At 44.4% G+C, this 12,363-nt stretch overlaps 14 non-coding genes across 14 annotated transcripts; 5 read left to right on the top strand and 9 right to left on the bottom strand.

Moving 5' to 3' along the window:
* Window positions 1-313: 313 nt before the first annotated feature.
* On the bottom strand, window positions 314-395 carry TRNAS-GCU (transfer RNA serine (anticodon GCU)). Its single transcript has one exon. It is a non-coding gene; the product is annotated as a tRNA-Ser (tRNA).
* Window positions 396-687: 292 nt separating this feature from the next.
* TRNAI-UAU (transfer RNA isoleucine (anticodon UAU)) lies at window positions 688-782 on the top strand. Its single transcript has 2 exons — window positions 688-725; window positions 747-782. It is a non-coding gene; the product is annotated as a tRNA-Ile (tRNA).
* Window positions 783-1,951: 1,169 nt separating this feature from the next.
* TRNAT-UGU (transfer RNA threonine (anticodon UGU)) lies at window positions 1,952-2,023 on the bottom strand. Its single transcript has one exon. It is a non-coding gene; the product is annotated as a tRNA-Thr (tRNA).
* Window positions 2,024-3,139: 1,116 nt separating this feature from the next.
* TRNAS-GCU (transfer RNA serine (anticodon GCU)) lies at window positions 3,140-3,221 on the bottom strand. The gene has a single exon. It is a non-coding gene; the product is annotated as a tRNA-Ser (tRNA).
* Window positions 3,222-3,513: 292 nt separating this feature from the next.
* On the top strand, window positions 3,514-3,608 carry TRNAI-UAU (transfer RNA isoleucine (anticodon UAU)). Its single transcript has 2 exons — window positions 3,514-3,551; window positions 3,573-3,608. It is a non-coding gene; the product is annotated as a tRNA-Ile (tRNA).
* Window positions 3,609-4,781: 1,173 nt separating this feature from the next.
* Window positions 4,782-4,853, bottom strand: TRNAT-UGU (transfer RNA threonine (anticodon UGU)). The gene has a single exon. It is a non-coding gene; the product is annotated as a tRNA-Thr (tRNA).
* Window positions 4,854-5,969: 1,116 nt separating this feature from the next.
* TRNAS-GCU (transfer RNA serine (anticodon GCU)) lies at window positions 5,970-6,051 on the bottom strand. The gene has a single exon. It is a non-coding gene; the product is annotated as a tRNA-Ser (tRNA).
* A 292-nt stretch (window positions 6,052-6,343) lies between these two features.
* TRNAI-UAU (transfer RNA isoleucine (anticodon UAU)) lies at window positions 6,344-6,438 on the top strand. The gene is made up of 2 exons: window positions 6,344-6,381; window positions 6,403-6,438. It is a non-coding gene; the product is annotated as a tRNA-Ile (tRNA).
* A 1,169-nt stretch (window positions 6,439-7,607) lies between these two features.
* On the bottom strand, window positions 7,608-7,679 carry TRNAT-UGU (transfer RNA threonine (anticodon UGU)). Its single transcript has one exon. It is a non-coding gene; the product is annotated as a tRNA-Thr (tRNA).
* Window positions 7,680-8,795: 1,116 nt separating this feature from the next.
* Window positions 8,796-8,877, bottom strand: TRNAS-GCU (transfer RNA serine (anticodon GCU)). Its single transcript has one exon. It is a non-coding gene; the product is annotated as a tRNA-Ser (tRNA).
* A 292-nt stretch (window positions 8,878-9,169) lies between these two features.
* TRNAI-UAU (transfer RNA isoleucine (anticodon UAU)) lies at window positions 9,170-9,264 on the top strand. Its single transcript has 2 exons — window positions 9,170-9,207; window positions 9,229-9,264. It is a non-coding gene; the product is annotated as a tRNA-Ile (tRNA).
* A 1,169-nt stretch (window positions 9,265-10,433) lies between these two features.
* TRNAT-UGU (transfer RNA threonine (anticodon UGU)) lies at window positions 10,434-10,505 on the bottom strand. Its single transcript has one exon. It is a non-coding gene; the product is annotated as a tRNA-Thr (tRNA).
* Window positions 10,506-11,621: 1,116 nt separating this feature from the next.
* TRNAS-GCU (transfer RNA serine (anticodon GCU)) lies at window positions 11,622-11,703 on the bottom strand. The gene has a single exon. It is a non-coding gene; the product is annotated as a tRNA-Ser (tRNA).
* A 290-nt stretch (window positions 11,704-11,993) lies between these two features.
* TRNAI-UAU (transfer RNA isoleucine (anticodon UAU)) lies at window positions 11,994-12,090 on the top strand. Its single transcript has 2 exons — window positions 11,994-12,031; window positions 12,053-12,090. It is a non-coding gene; the product is annotated as a tRNA-Ile (tRNA).
* Window positions 12,091-12,363: the final 273 nt, after the last annotated feature.

Genomic DNA, 12,363 nt, shown 5'->3' with positions numbered 1-12,363 from the left:
TGCGTAGTGGGGCTACGCGGAGTGCGGGAGTGGGCGTAGCTTCTCGCCCACTCCGCGTAGCTCCGCGGAGCCCCACTACGCCCACTACGACCAGGGTTAGTTAGAAGGCCAGGAGTGAGGGAAAGGCAATCCTCTGGACACTTCATGAAAGATCTAATTTCAATTAAGCACAAAACACTTCCCTTAATTTGACATAATTGCCAAAATGGAATAGTCAGTTGGGCCCTTCTAGTGGATTATGGCTGTGTCTTGAAAGAGAGTGTAATTGTACTACGAGACATGCCCACCTTCAAAAGAGTGTCTGATGGCGTTCCGACGAAGGTGGGATTCGAACCCACGCGTGCAGAGCACAATGGATTAGCAGTCCATCGCCTTAACCACTCGGCCACCTCGTCTGCCTTAGGTGACTATGTTTCATTTTTTAGGAAATTCTTACGATGTGCTAATTACAAATAATCATAAGTTTCTCCTAGACTGTGTCAGAACTGGCAAATATATGTGGTGTTCAATAGACAGAGCACATGATATAGCAGAATTATCAAATCTGTTCCATTAGGACTGTAGTTTTTAATAGTCATGATAACATGCTAGCATGTGAGTCGATCTTGCAAAGTGAATAAGGGAGCAGTGCCAGTATCTACTTGGTCAGCTCTAGATGGCTCAACTGGGGAGGTATGAGAACAGTGAGCTCCAGTGGCGCAATCGGTTAGCGCGCGGTACTTATACAGCAGTACTTGCATTGAGGCATGCCGAGGTTGTGAGTTCGAGCCTCACCTGGAGCAGCTTACTGGTTTTTCATAAACCATTTCACTAAAAGTAAAGATTAAACTCAGGGGAAAGACGGCCCTTGCTAGAGAGTTTTTACTTCTTTTCAGGATCTGCGTGTCCGACTCTTCCAGGTGCAAATATCACAATCCTATTCGATGCTCCTTATAAACATTCCATGATGTGCCGTCTTGCATAGCATGCAAACACCACATCAGTGCATTTAAAAATACATTTGTAGAATAATAAATATGATGAAAACATTGTTGTCACGGGATAACCATATACTGAGGAGCTGCAAACAGTGCTGTATCAGCTACTTACAGTAAAATTTAACTGAAAGACATATCAAAAGAAGAGCGTCATCATATTAATGTTTCTAGTCAACATAAGAGTTGCACCATAGCAACTTATGGTGCTTTCTGCTCAGATTGTGCCTCCAATCCCACATTGATTTTTTTTATTCTTTGCAGTTTAAAAAAACAATTCATGCTCAAAGTTAACTTTTTAAAACCATTCAACCTAATATATTTATTTCTCTAACTTGTGAATGTGGTCCATGTTCTCTTTTCCTCATCCCCATCACGATACTCCTTTTCCCGAAATCAGGTTCACTTCTTTATCCAGCCCACCCATCCAAGGTCACCAAATCTATGAAGCGATTCTGCTTTTTCTCACATTCTCTCTATGTACAAGATACCTTGTATCATTTGAATGGACAGCAGGAGAGTCGGATATTTATGGTTAGTGGGGGTGGGGTTTTGAAGATTAACCTCATTTGCCTAAGAGCCGGGGCATCTGGGAGGAAAAGTATTTTAAGGGGGATGAAGTTCACATCTCCTTGGTGAAATTTCTAGATCCTTATTTCATCCTTTCTGTGGATGCAGACTCAGTCTGAACAGAGGTCATAGTCCTCGCTCTGACTTTCAAAGGAACTTCAAATATGCATGGCTTATTTAGCTTTGCCCGGCAGGGCTTGCCCGGCGGGGTGAGAATGGCGTTTGTCAGGCATTCGTCAGGCGATCGGAAGGGGTGAGGCCATAGTTTATGGTTCAATGGTTTTCATGAAGTCTTCTTGATACGATGAAAGCAGGAAAGGGAAGCTTGTCAATAAGCAAACTTAAGACAAGGTGTGACTCCTAGAAAGAATGACTTGGAAACAACATACAGAAACTCACATATAAAAAGGCCCTGATGAGGCTTGAACTCATGACCCCTGGTTTACAAGACCAGTGCTCTGCCACTGAGCTACAAGGCCAGCCTGCCTGCAGTATGTAAATCGCTTCATGTATTCTTACTGCGGTATGAAGATATCTATGATTTTGAGACTCTGTATGGAAATGCAGTTGCATTTGAATGTCTACATGCGTGCACAAATTGAAGAGCATGCTTAAGACACTTTTCTTGGAAGTAGGAAAAACTCCATTTTGATTTGAGAACATAAGAGTATTCACATTTATGACCATACTGATAGCTCTAGTTAGTATGTCCACAATCAGTGACAGATAGAGAACTCACTTATTAGAAGTGATCTGTCTCTGTGGGGCAGACATATGTCAACAGTCATACACTTGAGATGGCTGAAACTTTAGGAGTAAGAGCTGCTTTCTTATCAGTCTATCTATCCAAACTGGTTAGAAGTAACCCTGGGCGTCCGAATCGGCTACGCCCACGGAGTAGGTGTAGTGTTGCCTTCTACGCATTTTGCGTAGACAGCGTAGCCGGCAACACTACGCCCACTCCGTGTGCGTAGCCGATTCGGCCGCCACCCGCCTCCCTCCCGCCCTCCCCTACATACATTATTTAAGCAACTAACCTTAATAAAACAATTTTTAAAGCACTTACCATGTCCGGGGCTCTTCCGGGGCTCCCTCTTGGAATAGCGTCCCTTCCTGGATACCAATGCGCATGCGCGGCCTCCCGCGCATGGGCATTGGTATCCAGGACGACGCTATTCCAAGAGGGAGCCCCGGACGAGCCCCGGACACGGTAAGTGCTTTAAAATTGTTTTATTAAGGGTAGTTGCTTAAATAATGTATGTAGGGGAGAGCGGGAGGGAGGTGCGTAGTGGGGCTACGCGGAGTGCGGGAGTGGGCGTAGCTTCTCGCCCACTCCGCGTAGCTCCGCGGAGCCCCACTACGCCCACTACGACCAGGGTTAGTTAGAAGGCCAGGAGTGAGGGAAAGGCAATCCTCTGGACACTTCATGAAAGATCTAATTTCAATTAAGCACAAAACACTTCCCTTAATTTGACATAATTGCCAAAATGGAATAGTCAGTTGGGCCCTTCTAGTGGATTATGGCTGTGTCTTGAAAGAGAGTGTAATTGTACTACGAGACATGCCCACCTTCAAAAGAGTGTCTGATGGCGTTCCGACGAAGGTGGGATTCGAACCCACGCGTGCAGAGCACAATGGATTAGCAGTCCATCGCCTTAACCACTCAGCCACCTCGTCTGCCTTAGGTGACTATGTTTCATTTTTTAGGAAATTCTTACGATGTGCTAATTACAAATAATCATAAGTTTCTCCTAGACTGTGTCAGAACTGGCAAATATATGTGGTGTTCAATAGACAGAGCACATGATATAGCAGAATTATCAAATCTGTTCCATTAGGACTGTAGTTTTTAATAGTCATGATAACATGCTAGCATGTGAGTCGATCTTGCACAGTGAATAAGGGAGCAGTGCCAGTATCTACTTGGTCAGCTCTAGATGGCTCAACTGGGGAGGTATGAGAACAGTGAGCTCCAGTGGCGCAATCGGTTAGCGCGCGGTACTTATACAGCAGTACTTGCATTGAGGCATGCCGAGGTTGTGAGTTCGAGCCTCACCTGGAGCAGCTTACTGGTTTTTCATAAACCATTTCACTAAAAGTAAAGATTAAACTCAGGGGAAAGACGGCCCTTGCTAGAGAGTTTTTACTTCTTTTCAGGATCTGCGTGTCCGACTCTTCCAGGTGCAAATATCACAATCCTATTCGATGCTCCTTATAAACATTCCATGATGTGCCGTCTTGCATAGCATGCAAACACCACATCAGTGCATTTAAAAATACATTTGTAGAATAATAAATATGATGAAAACATTGTTGTCACAGGATAACCATATCCTGAGGAGCTGCAAACAGTGCTGTATCAGCTACTTACAGTAAAATTTAACTGAAAGACATATCAAAAGAAGAGCGTCATCATATTAATGTTTCTAGTCAACATAAGAGTTGCACCATAGCAGCTTATGGTGCTTTCTGCTCAGATTGTGCCTCCAATCCCACATTGATTTTTTTTTATTCTTTGCAGTTTAAAAAAACAATTCATGCTCAAAGTTAACTTTTTAAAACCATTCAACCTAATATATTTATTTCTCTAACTTGTGATTGTGGTCCATGTTCTCTTTTCCTCATCCCCATCACGATACTCCTTTTCCCGAAATCAGGTTCACTTCTTTATCCAGCCCACCCATCCAAGGTCACCAAATCTATGAAGCGATTCTGCTTTTTCTCACATTCTCTCTATGTACAAGATACCTTGTATCATTTGAATGGACAGCAGGAGAGTCGGATATTTATGGTTAGTGGGGGTGGGGTTTTGAAGATTAACCTCATTTGCCTAAGAGCCGGGGCATCTGGGAGGAAAAGTATTTTAAGGGGGATGAAGTTCACATCATCTCCTTGGTGAAATTTCTAGATCCTTATTTCATCCTTTCTGTGGATGCAGACTCAGTCTGAACAGAGGTCATAGTCCTCGCTCTGACTTTCAAAGGAACTTCAAATATGCATGGCTTATTTAGCTTTGCCCTGCAGGGCTTGCCCGGCGGGGTGAGAATGGCGTTTGTCAGGCGTTCGTCAGGCGATCGGAAGGGGTGAGGCCATAGTTTATGGTTCAATGGTTTTCATGAAGTCTTCTTGATACAATGAAAGCAGGAAAGGGAAGCTTGTCAATAAGCAAACTTAAGACAAGGTGTGACTCCTAGAAAGAATGACTTGGAAACAACATACAGAAACTCACATATAAAAAGGCCCTGATGAGGCTTGAACTCATGACCCCTGGTTTACAAGACCAGTGCTCTGCCACTGAGCTACAAGGCCAGCCTGCCTGCAGTATGTAAATCGCTTCATGTATTCTTACTGCGGTATGAAGATATCAATGATTTTGAGACTCTGTATGGAAATGCAGTTGCATTTGAATGTCTACATGCGTGCACAAATTGAAGAGCATGCTTAAGACACTTTTCTTGGAAGTGGGAAAAACTCCATTTTGATTTGAGAACATAAGAGTATTCACATTTATGACCACACTGATAGCTCTAGTTAGTATGTCCACAATCAGTGACAGATAGAGAACTCACTTATTAGAAGTGATCTGTCTCTGTGGGGCAGACATATGTCAACAGTCATACACTTGAGATGGCTGAAACTTTAGGAGTAAGAGCTGCTTTCTTATCAGTCTATCTATCCAAACTGGTTAGAAGTAACCCTGGGCGTCCGAATCGGCTACGCCCACGGAGTAGGCGTAGTGTTGCCTTCTACGCATTTTGCGTAGACAGCGTAGCCGGCAACACTACGCCCACTCCGTGGGCGTAGCCGATTCGGCCGCCACCCGCCTCCCTCCCGCCCTCCCCTACATACATTATTTAAGCAACTAACCTTAATAAAACAATTTTTAAAGCACTTACCATGTCCGGGGCTCTTCCGGGGCTCCCTCTTGGAATAGCGTCCCTTCCTGGATACCAATGCGCATGCGCGGCCTCCCGCGCATGGGCATTGGTATCCAGGACGACGCTATTCCAAGAGGGAGCCCCGGACGAGCCCCGGACACGGTAAGTGCTTTAAAATTGTTTTATTAAGGGTAGTTGCTTAAATAATGTATGTAGGGGAGAGCGGGAGGGAGGTGCGTAGTGGGGCTACGCGGAGTGCGGGAGTGGGCGTAACTTCTCGCCCACTCCGCGTAGCTCCGCGGAGCCCCACTACGCCCACTACGACCAGGGTTAGTTAGAAGGCCAGGAGTGAGGGAAAGGCAATCCTCTGGACACTTCATGAAAGATCTAATTTCAATTAAGCACAAAACACTTCCCTTAATTTGACATAATTGCCAAAATGGAATAGTCAGTTGGGCCCTTCTAGTGGATTATGGCTGTGTCTTGAAAGAGAGTGTAATTGTACTACGAGACATGCCCACCTTCAAAAGAGTGTCTGATGGCGTTCCGACGAAGGTGGGATTCGAACCCACGCGTGCAGAGCACAATGGATTAGCAGTCCATCGCCTTAACCACTCGGCCACCTCGTCTGCCTTAGGTGACTATGTTTCATTTTTTAGGAAATTCTTACGATGTGCTAATTACAAATAATCATAAGTTTCTCCTAGACTGTGTCAGAACTGGCAAATATATGTGGTGTTCAATAGACAGAGCACATGATATAGCAGAATTATCAAATCTGTTCCATTAGGACTGTAGTTTTTAATAGTCATGATAACATGCTAGCATGTGAGTCGATCTTGCACAGTGAATAAGGGAGCAGTGCCAGTATCTACTTGGTCAGCTCTAGATGGCTCAACTGGGGAGGTATGAGAACAGTGAGCTCCAGTGGCGCAATCGGTTAGCGCGCGGTACTTATACAGCAGTACTTGCATTGAGGCATGCCGAGGTTGTGAGTTCGAGCCTCACCAGGAGCAGCTTACTGGTTTTTCATAAACCATTTCACTAAAAGTAAAGATTAAACTCAGGGGAAAGACGGCCCTTGCTAGAGAGTTTTTACTTCTTTTCAGGATCTGCGTGTCCGACTCTTCCAGGTGCAAATATCACAATCCTATTCGATGCTCCTTATAAACATTCCATGATGTGCCGTCTTGCATAGCATGCAAACACCACATCAGTGCATTTAAAAATACATTTGTAGAATAATAAATATGATGAAAACATTGTTGTCACGGGATAACCATATACTGAGGAGCTGCAAACAGTGCTGTATCAGCTACTTACAGTAAAATTTAACTGAAAGACATATCAAAAGAAGAGCGTCATCATATTAATGTTTCTAGTCAACATAAGAGTTGCACCATAGCAGCTTATGGTGCTTTCTGCTCAGATTGTGCCTCCAATCCCACATTGATTTTTTTTATTCTTTGCAGTTTAAAAAAACAATTCATGCTCAAAGTTAACTTTTTAAAACCATTCAACCTAATATATTTATTTCTCTAACTTGTGAATGTGGTCCATGTTCTCTTTTCCTCATCCCCATCACGATACTCCTTTTCCCGAAATCAGGTTCACTTCTTTATCCAGCCCACCCATCCAAGGTCACCAAATCTATGAAGCGATTCTGCTTTTTCTCACATTCTCTCTATGTACAAGATACCTTGTATCATTTGAATGGACAGCAGGAGAGTCGGATATTTATGGTTAGTGGGGGTGGGGTTTTGAAGATTAACCTCATTTGCCTAAGAGCCGGGGCATCTGGGAGGAAAAGTATTTTAAGGGGGATGAAGTTCACATCTCCTTGGTGAAATTTCTAGATCCTTATTTCATCCTTTCTGTGGATGCAGACTCAGTCTGAACAGAGGTCATAGTCCTCGCTCTGACTTTCAAAGGAACTTCAAATATGCATGGCTTATTTAGCTTTGCCCGGCAGGGCTTGCCCGGCGGGGTGAGAATGGCGTTTGTCAGGCATTCGTCAGGCGATCGGAAGGGGTGAGGCCATAGTTTATGGTTCAATGGTTTTCATGAAGTCTTCTTGATACGATGAAAGCAGGAAAGGGAAGCTTGTCAATAAGCAAACTTAAGACAAGGTGTGACTCCTAGAAAGAATGACTTGGAAACAACATACAGAAACTCACATATAAAAAGGCCCTGATGAGGCTTGAACTCATGAACCCTGGTTTACAAGACCAGTGCTCTGCCACTGAGCTACAAGGCCAGCCTGCCTGCAGTATGTAAATCGCTTCATGTATTCTTACTGCGGTATGAAGATATCAATGATTTTGAGACTCTGTATGGAAATGCAGTTGCATTTGAATGTCTACATGCGTGCACAAATTGAAGAGCATGCTTAAGACACTTTTCTTGGAAGTAGGAAAAACTCCATTTTGATTTGAGAACATAAGAGTATTCACATTTATGACCACACTGATAGCTCTAGTTAGTATGTCCACAATCAGTGACAGATAGAGAACTCACTTATTAGAAGTGATCTGTCTCTGTGGGGCAGACATATGTCAACAGTCATACACTTGAGATGGCTGAAACTTTAGGAGTAAGAGCTGCTTTCTTATCAGTCTATCTATCCAAACTGGTTAGAAGTAACCCTGGGCGTCCGAATCGGCTACGCCCACGGAGTAGGCGTAGTGTTGCCTTCTACGCATTTTGCGTAGACAGCGTAGCCGGCAACACTACGCCCACTCCGTGGGCGTAGCCGATTCGGCCGCCACCCGCCTCCCTCCCGCCCTCCCCTACATACATTATTTAAGCAACTAACCTTAATAAAACAATTTTTAAAGCACTTACCATGTCCGGGGCTCTTCCGGGGCTCCCTCTTGGAATAGCGTCCCTTCCTGGATACCAATGCGCATGCGCGGCCTCCCGCGCATGGGCATTGGTATCCAGGACGACGCTATTCCAAGAGGGAGCCCCGGACGAGCCCCGGACACGGTAAGTGCTTTAAAATTGTTTTATTAAGGGTAGTTGCTTAAATAATGTATGTAGGGGAGAGCGGGAGGGAGGTGCGTAGTGGGGCTACGCGGAGTGCGGGAGTGGGCGTAGCTTCTCGCCCACTCCGCGTAGCTCCGCGGAGCCCCACTACGCCCACTACGACCAGGGTTAGTTAGAAGGCCAGGAGTGAGGGAAAGGCAATCCTCTGGACACTTCATGAAAGATCTAATTTCAATTAAGCACAAAACACTTCCCTTAATTTGACATAATTGCCAAAATGGAATAGTCAGTTGGGCCCTTCTAGTGGATTATGGCTGTGTCTTGAAAGAGAGTGTAATTGTACTACGAGACATGCCCACCTTCAAAAGAGTGTCTGATGGCGTTCCGACGAAGGTGGGATTCGAACCCACGCGTGCAGAGCACAATGGATTAGCAGTCCATCGCCTTAACCACTCGGCCACCTCGTCTGCCTTAGGTGACTATGTTTCATTTTTTAGGAAATTCTTACGATGTGCTAATTACAAATAATCATAAGTTTCTCCTAGACTGTGTCAGAACTGGCAAATATATGTGGTGTTCAATAGACAGAGCACATGATATAGCAGAATTATCAAATCTGTTCCATTAGGACTGTAGTTTTTAATAGTCATGATAACATGCTAGCATGTGAGTCGATCTTGCACAGTGAATAAGGGAGCAGTGCCAGTATCTACTTGGTCAGCTCTAGATGGCTCAACTGGGGAGGTATGAGAACAGTGAGCTCCAGTGGCGCAATCGGTTAGCGCGCGGTACTTATACAGCAGTACTTGCATTGAGGCATGCCGAGGTTGTGAGTTCGAGCCTCACCAGGAGCAGCTTACTGGTTTTTCATAAACCATTTCACTAAAAGTAAAGATTAAACTCAGGGGAAAGACGGCCCTTGCTAGAGAGTTTTTACTTCTTTTCAGGATCTGCGTGTCCGACTCTTCCAGGTGCAAATATCACAATCCTATTCGATGCTCCTTATAAACATTCCATGATGTGCCGTCTTGCATAGCATGCAAACACCACATCAGTGCATTTAAAAATACATTTGTAGAATAATAAATATGATGAAAACATTGTTGTCACGGGATAACCATATACTGAGGAGCTGCAAACAGTGCTGTATCAGCTACTTACAGTAAAATTTAACTGAAAGACATATCAAAAGAAGAGCGTCATCATATTAATGTTTCTAGTCAACATAAGAGTTGCACCATAGCAGCTTATGGTGCTTTCTGCTCAGATTGTGCCTCCAATCCCACATTGATTTTTTTTATTCTTTGCAGTTTAAAAAAACAATTCATGCTCAAAGTTAACTTTTTAAAACCATTCAACCTAATATATTTATTTCTCTAACTTGTGAATGTGGTCCATGTTCTCTTTTCCTCATCCCCATCACGATACTCCTTTTCCCGAAATCAGGTTCACTTCTTTATCCAGCCCACCCATCCAAGGTCACCAAATCTATGAAGCGATTCTGCTTTTTCTCACATTCTCTCTATGTACAAGATACCTTGTATCATTTGAATGGACAGCAGGAGAGTCGGATATTTATGGTTAGTGGGGGTGGGGTTTTGAAGATTAACCTCATTTGCCTAAGAGCCGGGGCATCTGGGAGGAAAAGTATTTTAAGGGGGATGAAGTTCACATCTCCTTGGTGAAATTTCTAGATCCTTATTTCATCCTTTCTGTGGATGCAGACTCAGTCTGAACAGAGGTCATAGTCCTCGCTCTGACTTTCAAAGGAACTTCAAATATGCATGGCTTATTTAGCTTTGCCCGGCAGGGCTTGCCCGGCGGGGTGAGAATGGCGTTTGTCAGGCATTCGTCAGGCGATCGGAAGGGGTGAGGCCATAGTTTATGGTTCAATGGTTTTCATGAAGTCTTCTTGATACGATGAAAGCAGGAAAGGGAAGCTTGTCAATAAGCAAACTTAAGACAAGGTGTGACTCCTAGAAAGAATGACTTGGAAACAACATACAGAAACTCACATATAAAAAGGCCCTGATGAGGCTTGAACTCATGACCCCTGGTTTACAAGACCAGTGCTCTGCCACTGAGCTACAAGGCCAGCCTGCCTGCAGTATGTAAATCGCTTCATGTATTCTTACTGCGGTATGAAGATATCTATGATTTTGAGACTCTGTATGGAAATGCAGTTGCATTTGAATGTCTACATGCGTGCACAAATTGAAGAGCATGCTTAAGACACTTTTCTTGGAAGTAGGAAAAACTCCATTTTGATTTGAGAACATAAGAGTATTCACATTTATGACCATACTGATAGCTCTAGTTAGTATGTCCACAATCAGTGACAGATAGAGAACTCACTTATTAGAAGTGATCTGTCTCTGTGGGGCAGACATATGTCAACAGTCATACACTTGAGATGGCTGAAACTTTAGGAGTAAGAGCTGCTTTCTTATCAGTCTATCTATCCAAACTGGTTAGAAGTAACCCTGGGCGTCCGAATCGGCTACGCCCACGGAGTAGGTGTAGTGTTGCCTTCTACGCATTTTGCGTAGACAGCGTAGCCGGCAACACTACGCCCACTCCGTGTGCGTAGCCGATTCGGCCGCCACCCACCTCCCTCCCGCCCTCCCCTACATACATTATTTAAGCAACTAACCTTAATAAAACAATTTTTAAAGCACTTACCATGTCCGGGGCTCTTCCGGGGCTCCCTCTTGGAATAGCGTCCCTTCCTGGATACCAATGCGCATGCGCGGCCTCCCGCGCATGGGCATTGGTATCCAGGACGACGCTATTCCAAGAGGGAACCCCGGACGAGCCCCGGACACGGTAAGTGCTTTAAAATTGTTTTATTAAGGGTAGTTGCTTAAATAATGTATGTAGGGGAGAGCGGGAGGGAGGTGCGTAGTGGGGCTACGCGGAGTGCGGGAGTGGGCGTAGCTTCTCGCCCACTCCGCGTAGCTCCGCGGAGCCCCACTACGCCCACTACGACCAGGGTTAGTTAGAAGGCCAGGAGTGAGGGAAAGGCAATCCTCTGGACACTTCATGAAAGATCTAATTTCAATTAAGCACAAAACACTTCCCTTAATTTGACATAATTGCCAAAATGGAATAGTCAGTTGGGCCCTTCTAGTGGATTATGGCTGTGTCTTGAAAGAGAGTGTAATTGTACTACGAGACATGCCCACCTTCAAAAGAGTGTCTGATGGCGTTCCGACGAAGGTGGGATTCGAACCCACGCGTGCAGAGCACAATGGATTAGCAGTCCATCGCCTTAACCACTCGGCCACCTCGTCTGCCTTAGGTGACTATGTGTCATTTTTTAGGAAATTCTTACGATGTGCTAATTACAAATAATCATGTTTCTCCTAGACTGTGTCAGAACTGGCAAATATATGTGGTGTTCAATAGACAGAGCACATGATATAGCAGAATTATCAAATCTGTTCCATTAGGACTGTAGTTTTTAATAGTCATGATAACATGCTAGCATGTGAGTCGATCTTGCACAGTGAATAAGGGAGCAGTGCCAGTATCTACTTGGTCAGCTCTAGATGGCTCAACTGGGGAGGTATGAGAACAGTGAGCTCCAGTGGTGCAATCGGTTAGCGCGCGGTACTTATACAGCAGTACTTGCATTGAGGCATGCCGAGGTTGTGTGAGTTCGAGCCTCACCTGGAGCAGCTTACTGGTTTTTCATAAACCATTTCACTAAAAGTAAAGATTAAACTCAGGGCAAAGACGACCCTTGCTAGAGAGTTTTTACTTCTTTTCAGGATCTGCGTGTCCGACTCTTCCAGGTGCAAATATCACAATCCTATTCGATGCTCCTTATAAACATTCCATGATGTGCCATCTTGCATAGCATGCAAACACCACATCAGTGCATTTAAAAATACATTTGTAGAATAATAAATATGATGAAAACATTGTTGTCACGGGATAACCATATACTG

This window comes from Lissotriton helveticus, chromosome 5_1, assembly GCF_964261635.1.
Source record: "Lissotriton helveticus chromosome 5_1, aLisHel1.1, whole genome shotgun sequence".
In the NCBI taxonomy this organism is placed as follows: Eukaryota; Metazoa; Chordata; class Amphibia; order Caudata; family Salamandridae; genus Lissotriton; species Lissotriton helveticus.
The sequence above is the reverse complement of the archived record's forward strand: the minus strand, read 5'-3'. Positions and strand labels throughout refer to the sequence as shown.